A 17,025-nucleotide genomic window follows, 5' to 3' on the forward strand; every position below is an offset into this window, starting at 1 on the left:
CTGCTTCTGATTCTGATTCCCTGCCTCTGATTCCCCATCTCTGATTCCGCACATCTGATTCCCTGCCTCTGATTCCCCACCTCTGATTCCCCATATCTGATTCCCCGCCTCTGTTTCCCCGCCTCTGATTCCCCGCCTATGTTTCCCCATATCTAAGTCCCCGTCTCTGATTCCGCAACTCTGATTCCCCACCTCTGATACCCCAGCTCTGATTACCCACCTCTGATTCCCCATATCTGATTCCCTGCCTCTGATTCCCCGCCTCTGATTCCCCACCACTGTTTCCCCATATCTGATTCCCCGCCTCTGAATCCCCAACTCTGATTCCCTGCATCTAATTCCCCAGCTCTGATTCCCCGCCTCTGATTCCCCGTGTCTGATTTCCTGCCTCTGATTCCCCGCCTCTGATTACCCATGTCCGATTCACCGCCTCTGATTCCCCACCTCTGATTCCCCATCTCTGATTCCGCACATCCGATTCCCTGCCTCTGATTCCCCGCCTCTGATTCACCGCCTCTGATTCCCGGCCTCTGATTTCCTGCCTCTGATTCCCTGCCACTGATACCCCGCCCCTGATTCCCCACCTCTGATTCCCCATATCTGATTCCCCGCCTCTGTTTCCCCGCCTCTGATTCCCCGCCTCTGATTCCCCATATCTGATTCCCCGCCTCTGATTCCCCAACTCTGATTCCCCAGCTCTGAATCCCCGCCTCTGATTCCCCGCGTCTGATTACCGGCCTCTGATTCCCCACCTCTGATTCCCCATATCTGATTCCCCACCTCTGTTTCCCCGCCTCTGATTCCCCACCTCTGATTCCCCATATCTGATTCCCCGCCTCTGTTTCCCAACCTCTGATTCCACACCTCTGATTCCCCATATCTGATTCCCCGCCTCTGTTTCCCCGCCTCTGATCCCCGGCCTCTGATTCCCTGCTTCTGATTCTGATTCCCTGACTCTGATTCCCCATCTCTGATTGCGCACATCTGATTCCCTGCCTCTGATTCCCCACCTCTGATTCCCCATATCTGATTCCCCGCCTCTGTTTCCCCGCCTCTGATTCCCCGCCTCTGTTTCCCAATATCTAAGTCCCCGCCGCTGATTCTCCAACTCTGATTCCCCACCTCTGATTCTCCAGCTCTGATTCCCCGCCTCTGATTCCCCGCATCTGATTCCCTGCATCTGATTCCAAGCCTCTGATTCCCTGCCTCTGATTCCCAACCTCTGATTCCCCACCTGTGATTTCCCATATCTGATTCCCCGCCTCTGTTTCCCCGCCTCTGATTCCCCGCCTCTGTTTCCCCATATCTGATTCCCGGCCTCTGATTCCCCGCCTCTGATTCCCCGCCTCTGATTCACTGCCTCTGATTCCCCATCTCCGATTCCGCACATCTGATTCCCTGCCTCTGATTCCCCGCCTCTCATTCCCCGCCTCTGATTCCCTGCCTCTGATTCCCAACATCTGATTCCCCACCTCTGATTCCCCATATCTGATTCCCCGCCTGTTTCCCCGCCTCTGACTCCCCTCCTCTGATTCCCCAACTCTAATTCCCCGCCTCTGATTCCCCAGCTCTGATTCCCCGTGTTTGATTCCCTGCCTCTGATTCCCTGCCCTGATTCCCCATCTCTGTTTCACCGCCTTTGATTCGCCACCTCTGATTCCCCATATCTGATTCCCCTCCTCTGTTTCCCCGCCTCTGATTCCCTGCCTCTGATTCCCAACCTCTGATTCCACACCTCTGATTCCCCATATCTGATTCCTCGCCTCTGTTTCCCCGCCTCTGATTCCCCGCCCCTGTTTCCCCATATCTGATTCCCCGCCTCTGATTCAACTCTGATTCCCCGCCTCTGATTCCCCAGCTCTGATTCCCCGCCTCTGATTCCCCGTGTTTGATTCCCTGCCTCTGATTGCCCGCCTCTGATTCCCCATCTCTGATTCACCGCCTTTGATTCACCACCTCTGATTCCCCATATCTGATTCCCCACCTCTGTTTCCCCGCGTCTGATTCCCCGCCTCTGATTCTGCATATCTCATTCTCCGCCTCTGAATCCCCATCTCTGAATCCCGGACTCTGATTCCCCACCTCTGATTCCCGGCCTCTTATTCCCAGCATCTGATTCCCGGCCTCTGATTCCCGGCCTCTGATTCCCCGCTTCTGATTCTGATTCCCTGCCTCTGATTCCCCATCTCTGATTCAGCACATCTGACTCCCTGCCTCTGATTCCCCACCTCTGATTCCCCATATCTGATTCCCCGCCTCTGTTTCCCCGCCTCTGATTCCCCGCCTCTGTTTCCCCATATCTAATTCCCAACCTCTGATGCCCCAACTCTAATTCCCTGCCTCTGATTCCCCGCGTTCTATTCCCTGCCTCTGATTCCCCGCCTGTGATTCCCCATCTCTGATTCACCACCTCTGATTCCCCACCTCTGATTCCCCATATCTGATTCCCCGCCTCTGTTTCCCAACCTCTGATTCCACACCTCTGATTCCCCATATCTGATTCCCCGCCTCTGTTTCCCCGCCTCTGATTCCCGGCCCCTGTTTCCCCATATCTGATTCCCCGCCTCTGATTCCCCAACTCTGATTCCCCGCCTCTGATTCCCCAGCTCTGATTCCCCGCCTCTGATTCCCTGTGTTTGATTCCCTGCCTCTGATTCCACGCCTCTGATTCCACATCTCTGATTCACTGCCTTTGATTCGCCACCTCTGATTCCCCATATCTGATTCTCCACCACTGTTTCCACGCCTCAAATTCCCCGCCTCTGATTCTCCATATCTCATTCCCCGCCTTTGAATCCCCATCTCTGATTCCCGGACTCTGATTCCCCACCTCTGATTCCCGGCCTCTTATTCCCAGCATCTGATTCCTGGCCTCTGATTCCCCATATCTGATTCCCCGCTTCTGATTCTGATTCCCTGCCTCTGATTCCCCATCTCTGATTCCGCACATCTGATTCCCTGCCTCTGATTCCCCACCTCTGATTCCCCATATCTGATTCCCCGCCTCTGTTTCCCCACCTCTGATTCCCCGCCTTTGTTTCCCCATATCTAATTCCCAACCTCTGATGCCCCAACTCTGATTCCCTGCCTCTGATTCCCCGCGTTCTATTCCCTGCCTCTGATTCCCCGCCTGTGATTCCCCATCTCTGATTCACCACCTCTGATTCCCCACCTCTGATTCCCCATATCTAATTCCCCGCCTCTGTTTTCCCGCCTCTGATTCCCCTCCTCTGAATCCCCAACTCTGATTCCCTGCCTCTGATTCCCCAGCTCTGATTCCCCACCTTTGATTCCCCCCGTCTGATTCCCAGCCTCTGAATCCCCGTGTCTGATTTCCTGCCTCTGATTCACCGCCTCTGATTCCCTATCTCTGACTCACCGCCTCTGATTCCCCACCTCTGATTCCCCATCTCTGATTCCGCACATCTGATTCCCTGCCTCTGATTCCCCGACTCTGATTCCCCGCCTCTGATTCCCCAACTCTGATTCCCCGCCTCTGATTCCCCAGCTCTGATTCACCGCCTTTGATTCGCCACCTCTGATTCCCCATATCTGATTCCCCGCCTCTGTTTCCCCGCCTCTGATTCCCCGCCTCTGATTCCCCATATCTCATTCCCCGACTCTGAATCCCCATCTCTGATTCCCGGACTCTGATTCCCCACCTCTGATTCCCGGCCTCTTATTCCCGGCATCTGATTCCGGCCTCTGATTCCCGGCCTCTGATTCCCTGCTTCTGATTCTGATTCCCTGCCTCTGATTCCCCATCTCTGATTGCGCACATCTGATTCCCTGCCTCTGATTCCCCACCTCTGATTCCCCATATCTGATTTCCCGCCTCTGTTTCCCAGCCTCTGATTCCCCGCATCTGTTTCCCAATATCTAAGTCCCCGCCTCTGATTCCCCAACTCTGATTCCCCACCACTGATTCCCCAGCTCTGATTCCCCGCCTCTGATTCCCCGCATCTGATTCCCTGCATCTGATTCCAAGCCTCTGATTCCCTGCCTCTGATTCCCAACCTCTGATTCCTCACCTCTGATTCCCCATATCTGATTCCCCGCATCTGATTCCCTGCATCTGATTCCAAGCCTCTAATTCCCTGCCTCTGATTCCCAACCTCTGATTCCCCACCTCTGATTCCCCATATCTGATTCCCCGCCTCTGTTTCCCCGCCTCTGATTCCCCGCCTGTTTCCCCATATCTTATTCCCAACCTCTGATGCCCCAACTCTGATTCCCTGCCTCTGATTCCCCGCGTTCTATTCCCTGCCTCTGATTCCCCGCCTGTGATTCCCCATCGCTGATTCACCACCTCTGATTCCCCACCTCTGATTCCCCATATCTAATTCCCCGCCTCTGTTTTCCCGCCTCTGATTCCCCGCCTCTGTTTCCCCATATCTGATTCCCCGCCTCTGAATCCCCAACTCTGATTCCCTGCCTCTGATTCCCTGCTTCTGATTCTGATTCCCCACCTCTGATTCCCCATCTCTGATTCCGCACATCTAATTCCCTGCCTCTGATTCCCCATCTCTGATTCCCCATATCTGATTCCCCGCCTTCTGTTCCCCGCCTCTGATTCCCCACCTCTGTTTCCCCATATCTACGTCCCCGACTCTGATTCCCCAACTTTGATTCCCCACCTCTGATTCCCCAGCTCTGATTCCCCGCCTCTGATTCCCCGCATCTGATTCCATGCATATGAATCCCAGCCTCTGATTCCCTGCCTCTGATTCCCCGCCTCTGATTCCCCTCCTCTGTTTCCCCATATCTGATCCCTGCCTCTATTTGCCCGCCTCTGTTTCCCCGCCTCTTTTTCCCCATATCTGATTCCCCGCCTCTGAATCCCCAACTCTGATTCCCTGCCTCTAATTTCCCAGCTCAGATTCCCCGCCTCTGATTCCCCGTGTCTGATTTCCTGCCACTGATTCCCCGCCTCTGATTACCCATGTCTGATTCACCGCCTCTGATTCCCCACCTCTGATTCCCCATCTCTGATTCGGCACATCCGATTCCCTGCCTCTGATTCCCCGCCTCTGATTCACTGCCTCTGATACCCCAGCTCTGATTCCCCGCCTCTGATTCCCCGCGTCTTATTCCCTGCTTCTGATTCTGATTCCCTGCCTCTGATTCCCCATCTCTGATTCCGCACATCTGATTCCCTGCCTCTGATTCCCCACCTCTGATTCCCCATATCTGATTCCCCGCCTCTGTTTCCCCTTCTCTGATTCCCCGCCTCTGTTTCCCCATATCTAAGTCCCCGCCTCTGATTCGCCAACTCTGATTCCCCACCTCTGATTCCCCAGCTCTGATTCCCCGCCTCTGATTCCCCGCATCTGATTCCCTGCATCTGATACCCAGCCTCTGATTCCCTGCCTGTGATTCCCAAACTCTGATTCCCCACCTCTGATTCCCCATATCTGATTCCCCGCCTCTGTTTCCCCGCCTCTGATTCCCCGCCTCTGTTTCCCCATATCTGATTCCCCGCCTCTATTTGCCCACCTCTGATTCCCCACCTCTGTTTCCCCATATCTGATACCCCGCCTCTGAATCCCCAACTCTGATTCCCTGCATCTAATTCCCCACCTCTGATTCCCCATCTCTGATTCCGCACATCCGATTCCCTGCTTCTGATTCCCCGCCTCTGATTCACAGCTTCTGATTCCCCAGCTCTGATTCCCCGCCTCAGATTCCCCGCGTCTTATTCCCTGCTTCTGATTCTGATTCCCTGCCTCTGATTCCCCATCTCTGATTCCGCACATCTGATTCCCTGCCTCTGATTCCCCACCTCTGATTCCCCATATCTGATTCCCCGCCTCTGAATCCCCAACTCTGATTCCCTGCCTCTGATTCCCTGCTTCTGATTCTGATTCCCCACCTCTGATTCCCCATCTCTGATTCCGCACATCTAATTCCCTGCCTCTGATTCCCCGACTCTGATTCCCCACCTTTGATTCCCCAGCTCTGATTCCCCGCCTCTGATTCCCCGCATCTGATTCCCTGCATCTGATACCCAGCCTCTGATTCCCTGCCTGTGATTCCCAAACTTTGATTCCCCACCTCTGATTCCCCATATCTGATTCCCCGCCTCTGTTTCCCCGCCTCTGATTCCCCGCCTCTGTTTCCCCATATCTGATTCCCCGCCTCTATTTGCCCACCTCTGATTCCCCACCACTGTTTCCCCATATCTGATTCCCCGCCTCTGAATCCCCAACTCTGATTCCCTGCATCTAATTCCCCAGCTCTGATTCCCCGCCTCTGATTCCCCGTGTCTTATTCCCTGCTTATGATTCTGATTCCCTGCCTCTGATTCCCCATCTCTGAATCCTCGCCTCTGATTCCCTGCCTCTGATTCCCAAAATCTGATTCCCCACCTCTGAATTCCCATATTGATTCCCCAGCTCTGATTCCCCGCCTCTGATTCCCCGTGTTTGATTCCCTGCCTCTGATTCCCGGCCTCTGATTCCCCATCTCTGATTCACCGCCTTTCATTCGCCACCTCTGATTCCCCATATCTGATTCCCCGCCTCTGTTTCCCCGCCTCTGATTCCCCGCCTCTGATTCCCCATATCTCATTCCCCGCCTCTGAATCCCCATCTCTGATTCCCGGACTCTGATTCCCCACCTCTGATTCCCGGACTCTTATTCCCGGCATCTGATTCCGGCCTCTGATTCCTGGCCTCTGATTCCCTGCTTCTGATTCTGATTCCCTGCCTCTGATTCCCCATCTCTGATTGCGCACATCCGATTCCCTGCTTCTGATTCCCCGCCTCTGATTCACAGCTTCTGATTCCCCAGCTCTGATTCCCCGCCTCAGATTCCCCGCGTCTTATTCCCTGCTTCTGATTCTGATTCCCTGCCTCTGATTCCCCATCTCTGATTCCGCACATCTGATTCCCTGCCTCTGATTTCCCACCTCTGATTCCCCATATCTGATTCCCCGCCTCTGTTTCCCCGCCTCTGATTCCCCGCCTCTGTTTCCCCATATCTAAGTCCCCGCCTCTGATTCCGCAACTCTGATTCCCCACCTCTGATACCCCAGCTCTGATTACCCACCTCTGATTCCCCATATCTGATTCCCTGCCTCTGATTCCCCGCCTCTGATTCCCCACCACTGTTTCCCCATATCTGATTCCCCGCCTCTGAATCCCCAACTCTGATTCCCTGCATCTAATTCCCCAGCTCTGATTCCCCGCCTCTGATTCCCCGTGTCTGATTTCCTGCCTCTGATTCCCCGCCTCTGATTACCCATGTCCGATTCACCGCCTCTGATTCCCCACCTCTGATTCCCCATCTCTGATTCCGCACATCCGATTCCCTGCCTCTGATTCCCCGCCTCTGATTCACCGCCTCTGATTCCCGGCCTCTGATTTCCTGCCTCTGATTCCCTGCCACTGATACCCCGCCCCTGATTCCCCACCTCTGATTCCCCATATCTGATTCCCCGCCTCTGTTTCCCCGCCTCTGATTCCCCGCCTCTGATTCCCCATATCTGATTCCCCGCCTCTGATTCCCCAACTCTGATTCCCCAGCTCTGAATCCCCGCCTCTGATTCCCCGCGTCTGATTACCGGCCTCTGATTCCCCACCTCTGATTCCCCATATCTGATTCCCCACCTCTGTTTCCCCGCCTCTGATTCCCCACCTCTGATTAACAATATCTGATTCCCCGCCTCTGATTCCCCACCTCTGATTCCCTGCCTCTGATTCGCCAGCTATGATTCCCCACCTCTGATTCCCCGCGTCTGATTCCCTGCCTCTGATTCCCCGCCTCTGATTCCACATCTCTGATTCACCACCTCTGATTCCCAGCGTCTGATTCCCCGCCTCTGATTCCCCATCTCTGATTCCCCATTTCTGATTCCCCATCTCTGATTCCCCAATTCTGATTCCCCGCCTCTGATTCCCCAGCTCTGAATCCTCGCCTCTGATTCCCTGCCTCTGATTCCCAAAATCTGATTCCCCACCTCTGAATTCCCATATTGATTCCCCAGCTCTGATTCCCCGCCTCTGATTCCCCGTGTTTGATTCCCTGCCTCTGATTCCCGGCCTCTGATTCCCCATCTCTGATTCACCGCCTTTCATTCGCCACCTCTGATTCCCCATATCTGATTCCCCGCCTCTGTTTCCCCGCCTCTGATTCCCCGCCTCTGATTCCCCATATCTCATTCCCCGCCTCTGAATCCCCATCTCTGATTCCCGGACTCTGATTCCCCACCTCTGATTCCCGGACTCTTATTCCCGGCATCTGATTCCGGCCTCTGATTCCTGGCCTCTGATTCCCTGCTTCTGATTCTGATTCCCTGCCTCTGATTCCCCATCTCTGATTGTGCACATCTGATTCCCTGCCTCTGATTCCCCACCTCTGATTCCCCATATCTGATTTCCCGCCTCTGTTTCCCAGCCTCTGATTCCCCGCCTCTGTTTCCCAATATCTAAGTCCCCGCCTCTGATTCCCCAACTCTGATTCCCCACCACTGATTCCCCAGCTCTGATTCCCCGCCTCTGATTCCCCGCATCTGATTCCCTGCATCTGATTCCAAGCCTCTGATTCCCTGCCTCTGATTCCCAACCTCTGATTCCCCACCTCTGATTCCCCATATCTGATTCCCCGCATCTGATTCCCTGCATCTGATTCCAAGCCTCTGATTCCCTGCCTCTGATTCCCAACCTCTGATTCCCCACCTCTGATTCCCCATATCTGATTCCCCGCCTCTGTTTCCCCGCCTCTGATTCCCCGCCTGTTTCCCCATATCTTATTCCCAACCTCTGATGCCCCAACTCTGATTCCCTGCCTCTGATTCCCCGCGTTCTATTCCCTGCCTCTGATTCCCCGCCTGTGATTCCCCATCGCTGATTCACCACCTCTGATTCCCCACCTCTGATTCCCCATATCTAATTCCCCGCCTCTGTTTTCCCGCCTCTGATTCCCCGCCTCTGTTTCCCCATATCTGATTCCCCGCCTCTGAATCCCCAACTCTGAATCCCTGCCTCTGATTCCCCAGCTCTGATTCCCCACCTTTGATTCCCCCCGTCTGATTCCCAGCCTCTGAATCCCCGTGTCTGATTTCCTGCCTCTGATTCACCGCCTCTGATTCCCTATCTCTGACTCACCGCCTCTGATTCCCCACCTCTGATACCCCGCCTCTGATTCCCCGCATCTGATTCCCTGCATCTGATTCCCCATATCTGATTCCCCGCCTCTGATTCCCCAACTCTGATTCCCCGCCTCTGATTCCCCAGCTCTGAATCCCCGCCTCTGATTCCCCGCGTCTGATTACCGGCCTCTGATTCCCCGCATCTGATTCTCCATCTCTGATTCACAACCTCTGATTCCCCACCTCTGATTCCCCATATCTGATTCCCCGCCTCTGTTTCCCCGCCTCTGATTCCTCAGCTCTGATTAACAATATCTGATTCCCCGCCTCTGTTTCCCCATATCTGATTCCCCGCCTCTGAATCCCCAACTCTGATTCCCTGCCTCTGATTCCCCAGCTCTGATTCCCCACCTTTGATTCCCCCCGTCTGATTCCCAGCCTCTGAATCCCCGTGTCTGATTTCCTGCCTCTGATTCACCACCTCTGATTCCCTATCTCTGACTCACCGCCTCTGATTCCCCACCTCTGATTCCCCATCTCTGATTCCGCACATCTGATTCCCTGCCTCTGATTCCCCGACTCTGATTCCCGCCTCTGATTCCCCAACTCTGATTCCCCGCCTCTGATTCCCCGCCTCTGTTTCCCCGCCTCTGATTCCCCAGCTCTGATTAACAATATCTGATTCCCCGCCTCTGATTCCCCACCTCTGATTCCCCGCCTCTGATTCGCCAGCTATGATTCCCCGCCTCTGATTCCCCAGCTCTGATTCCCCGCCTCTGATTCCCCGTGTTTGATTCCCTGCCTCTGATTCCCGGCCTCTGATTCCCCATCTCTGATTCACCGCCTTTGATTCGCCACCTCTGATTCCCCATATCTGATTCCCCGCCTCTGTTTCCCCGCCTCTGATTCCCCGCCTCTGATTCCACATATCTCATTCCCCGCCTCTGAATCTCCATCTCTGATTCCCGGACTCTGATTCCCCACCTCTGATTCCCGGCCTCTTATTCCCGGCATCTGATTCCGGCCTCTGATCCCCGGCCTCTGATTCCCTGCTTCTGATTCTGATTCCCTGCCTCTGATTCCCCATCTCTGATTGCGCACATCTGATTCCCTGCCTCTGATTCCCCACCTCTGATTCCCCATATCTGATTCCCCGCCTCTGTTTCCCCGCCTCTGATTCCCCGCCTCTGTTTCCCAATATCTAAGTCCCCGCCTCTGATTACCCAACTCTGATTCCCCACCTCTGATTCTCCAGCTCTGATTCCCCGCCTCTGATTCCCCGCATCTGATTCCCCGCATCTGATTCCAAGCCTCTGATTCCCTGCCTCTGATTCCCAAACTCTGATTCCCCACCTCTGATTTCCCATATCTGATTCCCCGCCTCTGTTTCCCCGCCTCTGATTCCCCGCCTCTGTTTCCCCATATCTGATTCCCGGCCTCTGATTCCCCGCCTCTGATTCCCCGCCTCTGATTCCCTGCCTCTGATTCCCCATCTCCGATTCTGCACATCTGATTCCCTGCCTATGATTCCCCGCCTCTCATTCCCCGCCTCTGATTCCCTGCCTCTGATTCCCAACATCTGATTCCCCACCTCTGATTCCCCATATCTGATTCCCCGCCTGTTTCCCCGCCTCTGACTCCCCTCCTCTGATTCCCCAACTCTAATTCCCCGCCTCTGATTCCCCAGCTCTGATTCCCCGTGTTTGCTTCCCTGCCTCTGATTCCCTGCCCTGATTCCCCATCTCTGTTTCACCGCCTTTTATTCGCCACCTCTGATTCCCCATATCTGATTCCCCTCCTCTGTTTCCCCGCCTCTGATTCCCCGCCTCTGTTTCCCCATATCTAATTCCCAACCTCTGATGCCCCAACTCTAATTCCCTGCCTCTGATTCCCCGCGTTCTATTCCCTGCCTCTGATTCCCCGCCTGTGATTCCCCATCTCTGATTCACCACCTCTGATTCCCCACCTCTGATTCCCCATATCTGATTCCCCGCCTCTGTTTCCCAACCTCTGATTCCACACCTCTGATTCCCCATATCTGATTCCCCGCCTCTGTTTCCCCCCCTCTGATTCCCGGCCCCTGTTTCCCCATATCTGATTCCCCGCCTCTGATTCCCCAACTCTGATTCCCCGCCTCTGATTCCCCAGCTCTGATTCCCCGCCTCTGATTCCCTGTGTTTGATTCCCTGCCTCTGATTCCCCGCCTCTGAATCCCCATCTCTGATTCACTGCCTTTGATTCGCCACCTCTGATTCCCCATATCTGATTCCCCACCACTGTTTCCACGCCTCAAATTCCCCGCCTCTGATTCTCCATATCTCATTCCCCGCCTTTGAATCCCCATCTCTGATTCCCGGACTCTGATTCCCCACCTCTGATTCCCGGCCTCTTATTCCCAGCATCTGATTCCTGGCCTCTGATTCCCCATATCTGATTCCCCGCTTCTGATTCTGATTCCCTGCCTCTGATTCCCCATCTCTGATTCCGCACATCTGATTCCCTGCCTCTGATACCCCACCTCTGATTCCCCATATCTGATTCCCCGCATCTGTTTCCCCACCTCTGATTCCCCGCCTCTGTTTCCCCATATCTAATTCCCAAACTCTGATGCCCCAACTCTGATTCCCTGCCTCTGATTCCCCGCGTTCTATTCCCTGCCTCTGATTCCCCGCCTGTGATTCCCCATCTCTGATTCACCACCTCTGATTCCCCACCTCTGATTCCCCATATCTAATTCCCCGCCTCTGTTTTCCCGCCTCTGATTCCCCGCCTCTGTTTCCCCATATCTGATTCCCCGCCTCTGAATCCCCAACTCTGATTCCCTGCCTCTGATTCCCCAGCTCTGATTCCCCACCTTTGATTCCCCCCGTCTGATTCCCAGCCTCTGAATCCCCGTGTCTGATTTCCTGCCTCTGATTCTCCGCCTCTGATTCCCTATCTCTGACTCACCGCCTCTGATTCCCCACCTCTGATTCCCCATCTCTGATTTTGCACATCTGATTCCCTGCCTCTGATTCCCCGACTCTGATTCCCAGCCTCTGATTCCCCAACTCTGATTCCCCGCCTCTGATTCCCCAGCTCTGATTCACCGCCTTTGATTCGCCACCTCTGATTCCCCATATCTGATTCCCCGCCTCTGTTTCCCCGCCTCTGATTCCCCGCCTCTGATTCCCCATATCTCATTCCCCGACTCTGAATCCCCATCTCTGATTCCCGGACTCTGATTCCCCACCTCTGATTCCCGGCCTCTTATTCCCGGCATCTGATTCCGGCCTCTGATTCCCGGCCTCTGATTCCCTGCTTCTGATTCTGATTCCCTGCCTCTGATTCCCCATCTCTGATTGCGCACATCTGATTCCCTGCCTCTGATTCCCCACCTCTGATTCCCCATATCTGATTTCCCGCCTGTGTTTCCCCGCCTCTGATTCCCCGCCTCTGTTTCCCAATATCTAAGTCCCCGCCTCTGATTCCCCAACTCTGATTCCCCACCTCTGATTCCCCAGCTCTGATTCCCCGCCTCTGATTCCCCGCATCTGATTCCCTGCATCTGATTCCAAGCCTCTGATTCCCTGCCTCTGATTCCCAACCTCTGATTCCCCACCTCTGATTCCCCATATCTGATTCCCCGCATCTGATTCCCTGCATCTGATTCCAAGCCTCTGATTCCCTGCCTCTGATTCCCAACCTCTGATTCCCCACCTCTGATTCCCCATATCTGATTCCCCGCCTCTGTTTCCCCGCCTCTGATTCCCCGCCTCTGTTTCCCCATATCTTATTCCCAACCTCTGATGCCCCAACTCTGATTTCCTGCCTCTGATTCCCCGCGTTCTATTCCCTGCCTCTGATTCCCCGCCTGTGATTCCCCATCTCTGATTCACCACCTCTGATTCCCCACCTCTGATTCCCCATATCTAATTCCCCGCCTCTGTTTTCCCGCCTCTGATTCCCCGCCTCTGTTTCCCCATATCTGATTCCCCGCCTCTGAATCCCCAACTCTGATTCCCTGCCTCTGATTCCCCGCGTTCTATTCCCTGCCTCTGATTCCCCGCCTGTGATTCCCCATCTCTGATTCACCACCTCTGATTCCCCGCCTCTGAATCCCCAACTCTGATTCCCTGCATCTAATTCCCCAGCTCTGATTCCCCGCCTCTGATTCCCCGTGTCTGATTTCCTGCCTCTGATTCCCCGCCTCTGATTCCCTATCTCTGACTCACCGCCTCTGATTCCCCACCTCTGATACCCCGCCTCTGATTCCCCGCATCTGATTCCCTGCATCTGATTCCCCATATCTGATTCCCCGCCTCTGATTCCCCAACTCTGATTCCCCGCCTCTGATTCCCCATATCTGATTCCCCGCCTCTGATTCAACTCTGATTCCCCGCCTCTGATTCCCCAGCTCTGATTCCCCGCCTCTGATTCCCCGTGTTTGATTCCCTGCCTCTGATTGCCCGCCTCTGATTCCCCATCTCTGATTCACCGCCTTTGATTCACCACCTCTGATTCCCCATATCTGATTCCCCACCTCTGTTTCCCCGCGTCTGATTCTCCGCCTCTGATTCTCCATATCTCATTCTCCGCCTCTGAATCCCCATCTCTGATTCCCGGACTCTGATTCCCCACCTCTGATTCCCGGCCTCTTATTCCCAGCATCTGATTCCCGGCCTCTGATTCCCGGCCTCTGATTCCCCGCTTCTGATTCTGATTCCCTGCCTCTGATTCCCCATCTCTGATTCAGCACATCTGACTCCCTGCCTCTGATTCCCCACCTCTGATTCCCCATATCTGATTCCCCGCCTCTGTTTCCCCGCCTCTGATTCCCCGCCTCTGTTTCCCCATATCTAATTCCCAACCTCTGATGCCCCAACTCTAATTCCCTGCTTCTGATTCCCCGCGTTCTATTCCCTGCCTCTGATTCCCCGCCTGTGATTCCCCATCTCTGATTCACCACCTCTGATTCCCCACCTCTGATTCCCCATATCTGATTCCCCGCCTCTGTTTCCCAACCTCTGATTCCACACCTCTGATTCCCCATATCTGATTCCCCGCCTCTGTTTCCCCGCCTCTGATTCCCGGCCCCTGTTTCCCCATATCTGATTCCCCGCCTCTGATTCCCCAACTCTGATTCCCCGCCTCTGATTCCCCAGCTCTGATTCCCCGCCTCTGATTCCCTGTGTTTGATTCCCTGCCTCTGATTCCCCGCCTCTGATTCCACATCTCTGATTCACTGCCTTTGATTCGCCACCTCTGATTCCCCATATCTGCTTCTCCACCACTGTTTCCACGCCTCAAATTCCCCGCCTCTGATTCTCCATATCTCATTCCCCGCCTTTGAATCCCCATCTCTGATTTCCGGACTCTGATTCCCCACCTCTGATTCCCGGCCTCTTATTCCCAGCATCTGATTCCTGGCCTCTGATTCCCCATATCTGATTCCCCGCTTCTGATTCTGATTCCCTGCCTCTGATTCCCCATCTCTGATTCCGCACATCTGATTCCCTGCCTCTGATTCCCCACCTCTGATTCCCCATATCTGATTCCCCGCCTCTGTTTCCCCACCTCTGATTCCCCGCCTCTGTTTCCCCATATCTAATTCCCAACCTCTGATGCCCCAACTCTGATTCCCTGCCTCTGATTCCCCGCGTTCTATTCCCTGCCTCTGATTCCCCGCCTGTGATTCCCCATCTCTGATTCACCACCTCTGATTCCCCACCTCTGATTCCCCATATCTAATTCCCCGCCTCTGTTTTCCCGCCTCTGATTCCCCGCCTCTGTTTCCCCATATCTGATTCCCCTCCTCTGAATCCCCAACTCTGATTCCCTGCCTCTGATTCCCCAGCTCTGATTCCCCACCTTTGATTCCCCCCGTCTGATTCCCAGCCTCTGAATCCCCGTGTCTGATTTCCTGCCTCTGATTCACCGCCTCTGATTCCCTATCTCTGACTCACCGCCTCTGATTCCGCACCTCCGATTCCCCATCTCTGATTCCGCACATCTGATTCCCTGCCTCTGATTCCCCGACTCTGATTCCCCGCCTCTGATTCCCCAACTCTGATTCCCCGCCTCTGATTCCCCAGCTCTGATTCACCGCCTTTCATTCGCCACCTCTGATTCCCCATATCTGATTCCCCGCCTCTGTTTCCCCGCCTCTGATTCCCCGCCTCTGATTCCCCATATCTCATTCCCCGACTCTGAATCCCCATCTCTGATTCCCGGACTCTGATTCCCCACCTCTGATTCCCGGCCTCTTATTCCCGGCATCTGATTCCGGCCTCTGATTCCCGGCCTCTGATTCCCTGCTTCTGATTCTGATTCCCTGCCTCTGATTCCCCATCTCTGATTGCGCACATCTGATTCCCTGCCTCTGATTCCCCACCTCTGATTCCCCATATCTGATTTCCCGCCTCTGTTTCCCAGCCTCTGATTCCCCGCCTCTGTTTCCCAATATCTAAGTCCCCGCCTCTGATTCCCCAACTCTGATTCCCCACCACTGATTCCCCAGCTCTGATTCCCCGCCTCTGATTCCCCGCATCTGATTCCCTGCATCTGATTCCAAGCCTCTGATTCCCTGCCTCTGATTCCCAACCTCTGATTCCCCACCTCTGATTCCCCATATCTGATTCCCCGCATCTGATTCCCTGCATCTGATTCCAAGCCTCTGATTCCCTGCCTCTGATTCCCAACCTCTGATTCCCCACCTCTGATTCCCCATATCTGATTCCCCGCCTCTGTTTCCCCACCTCTGATTCCCCGCCTGTTTCCCCATATCTTATTCCCAACCTCTGATGCCCCAACTCTGATTCCCTGCCTCTGATTCCCCGCGTTCTATTCCCTGCCTCTGATTCCCCGCCTGTGATTCCCCATCGCTGATTCACCACCTCTGATTCCCCACCTCTGATTCCCCATATCTAATTCCCCGCCTCTGTTTTCCCGCCTCTGATTCCCCGCCTCTGTTTCCCCATATCTGATTCCCCGCCTCTGAATCCCCAACTCTGAATCCCTGCCTCTGATTCCCCAGCTCTGATTCCCCACCTTTGATTCCCCCCGTCTGATTCCCAGCCTCTGAATCCCCGTGTCTGATTTCCTGCCTCTGATTCACCGCCTCTGATTCCCTATCTCTGACTCACCGCCTCTGATTCCCCACCTCTGATACCCCGCCTCTGATTCCCCGCATCTGATTCCCTGCATCTGATTCCCCATATCTGATTCCCCGCCTCTGATTCCCCAACTCTGATTCCCCGCCTCTGATTCCCCAGCTCTGAATCCCCGCCTCTGATTCCCCGCGTCTGATTACCGGCCTCTGATTCCCCGCATCTGATTCTCCATCTCTGATTCACAACCTCTGATTCCCCACCTCTAATTCCCCATATCTGATTCCCCGCCTCTGTTTCCCCGCCTCTGATTCCCCAGCTCTGATTAACAATATCTGATTCCCCGCCTCTGATTCCCCACCTCTGATTCCCCGCCTCTGATTCGCCAGCTATGATTCCCCGCCTCTGATTCCCCAGCTCTGATTCCCCGCCTCTGATTCCCCGTGTTTGATTCCCTGCCTCTGATTCCCGGCCTCTGATTCCCCATCTCTGATTCACCGCCTTTCATTCGCCACCTCTGATTCCCCATATCTGATTCCCCGCCTCTGTTTCCCCGCCTCTGATTCCCCGCCTCTGATTCCCCATATCTCATTCCCCGCCTCTGAATCCACATCTCTGATTCCCGGACTCTGATTCCCCACCTCTGATTCCCGGCCTCTTATTCCCGGCATCTGATTCCGGCCTCTGATCCCCGGCCTCTGATTCCCTGCTTCTGATTCTGATTCCCTGACTCTGATTCCCCATCTCTGATTGCGCACATCTGATTCCCTGCCTCTGATTCCCCACCTCTGATTCCCCATATCTGATTCCCCGCCTCTGTTTCCCCGCCTCTGATTCCCCGCCTCT

This window comes from Narcine bancroftii, unplaced genomic scaffold, assembly GCF_036971445.1.
Source record: "Narcine bancroftii isolate sNarBan1 unplaced genomic scaffold, sNarBan1.hap1 Scaffold_159, whole genome shotgun sequence".
Taxonomy (NCBI): Eukaryota; Metazoa; Chordata; class Chondrichthyes; order Torpediniformes; family Narcinidae; genus Narcine; species Narcine bancroftii.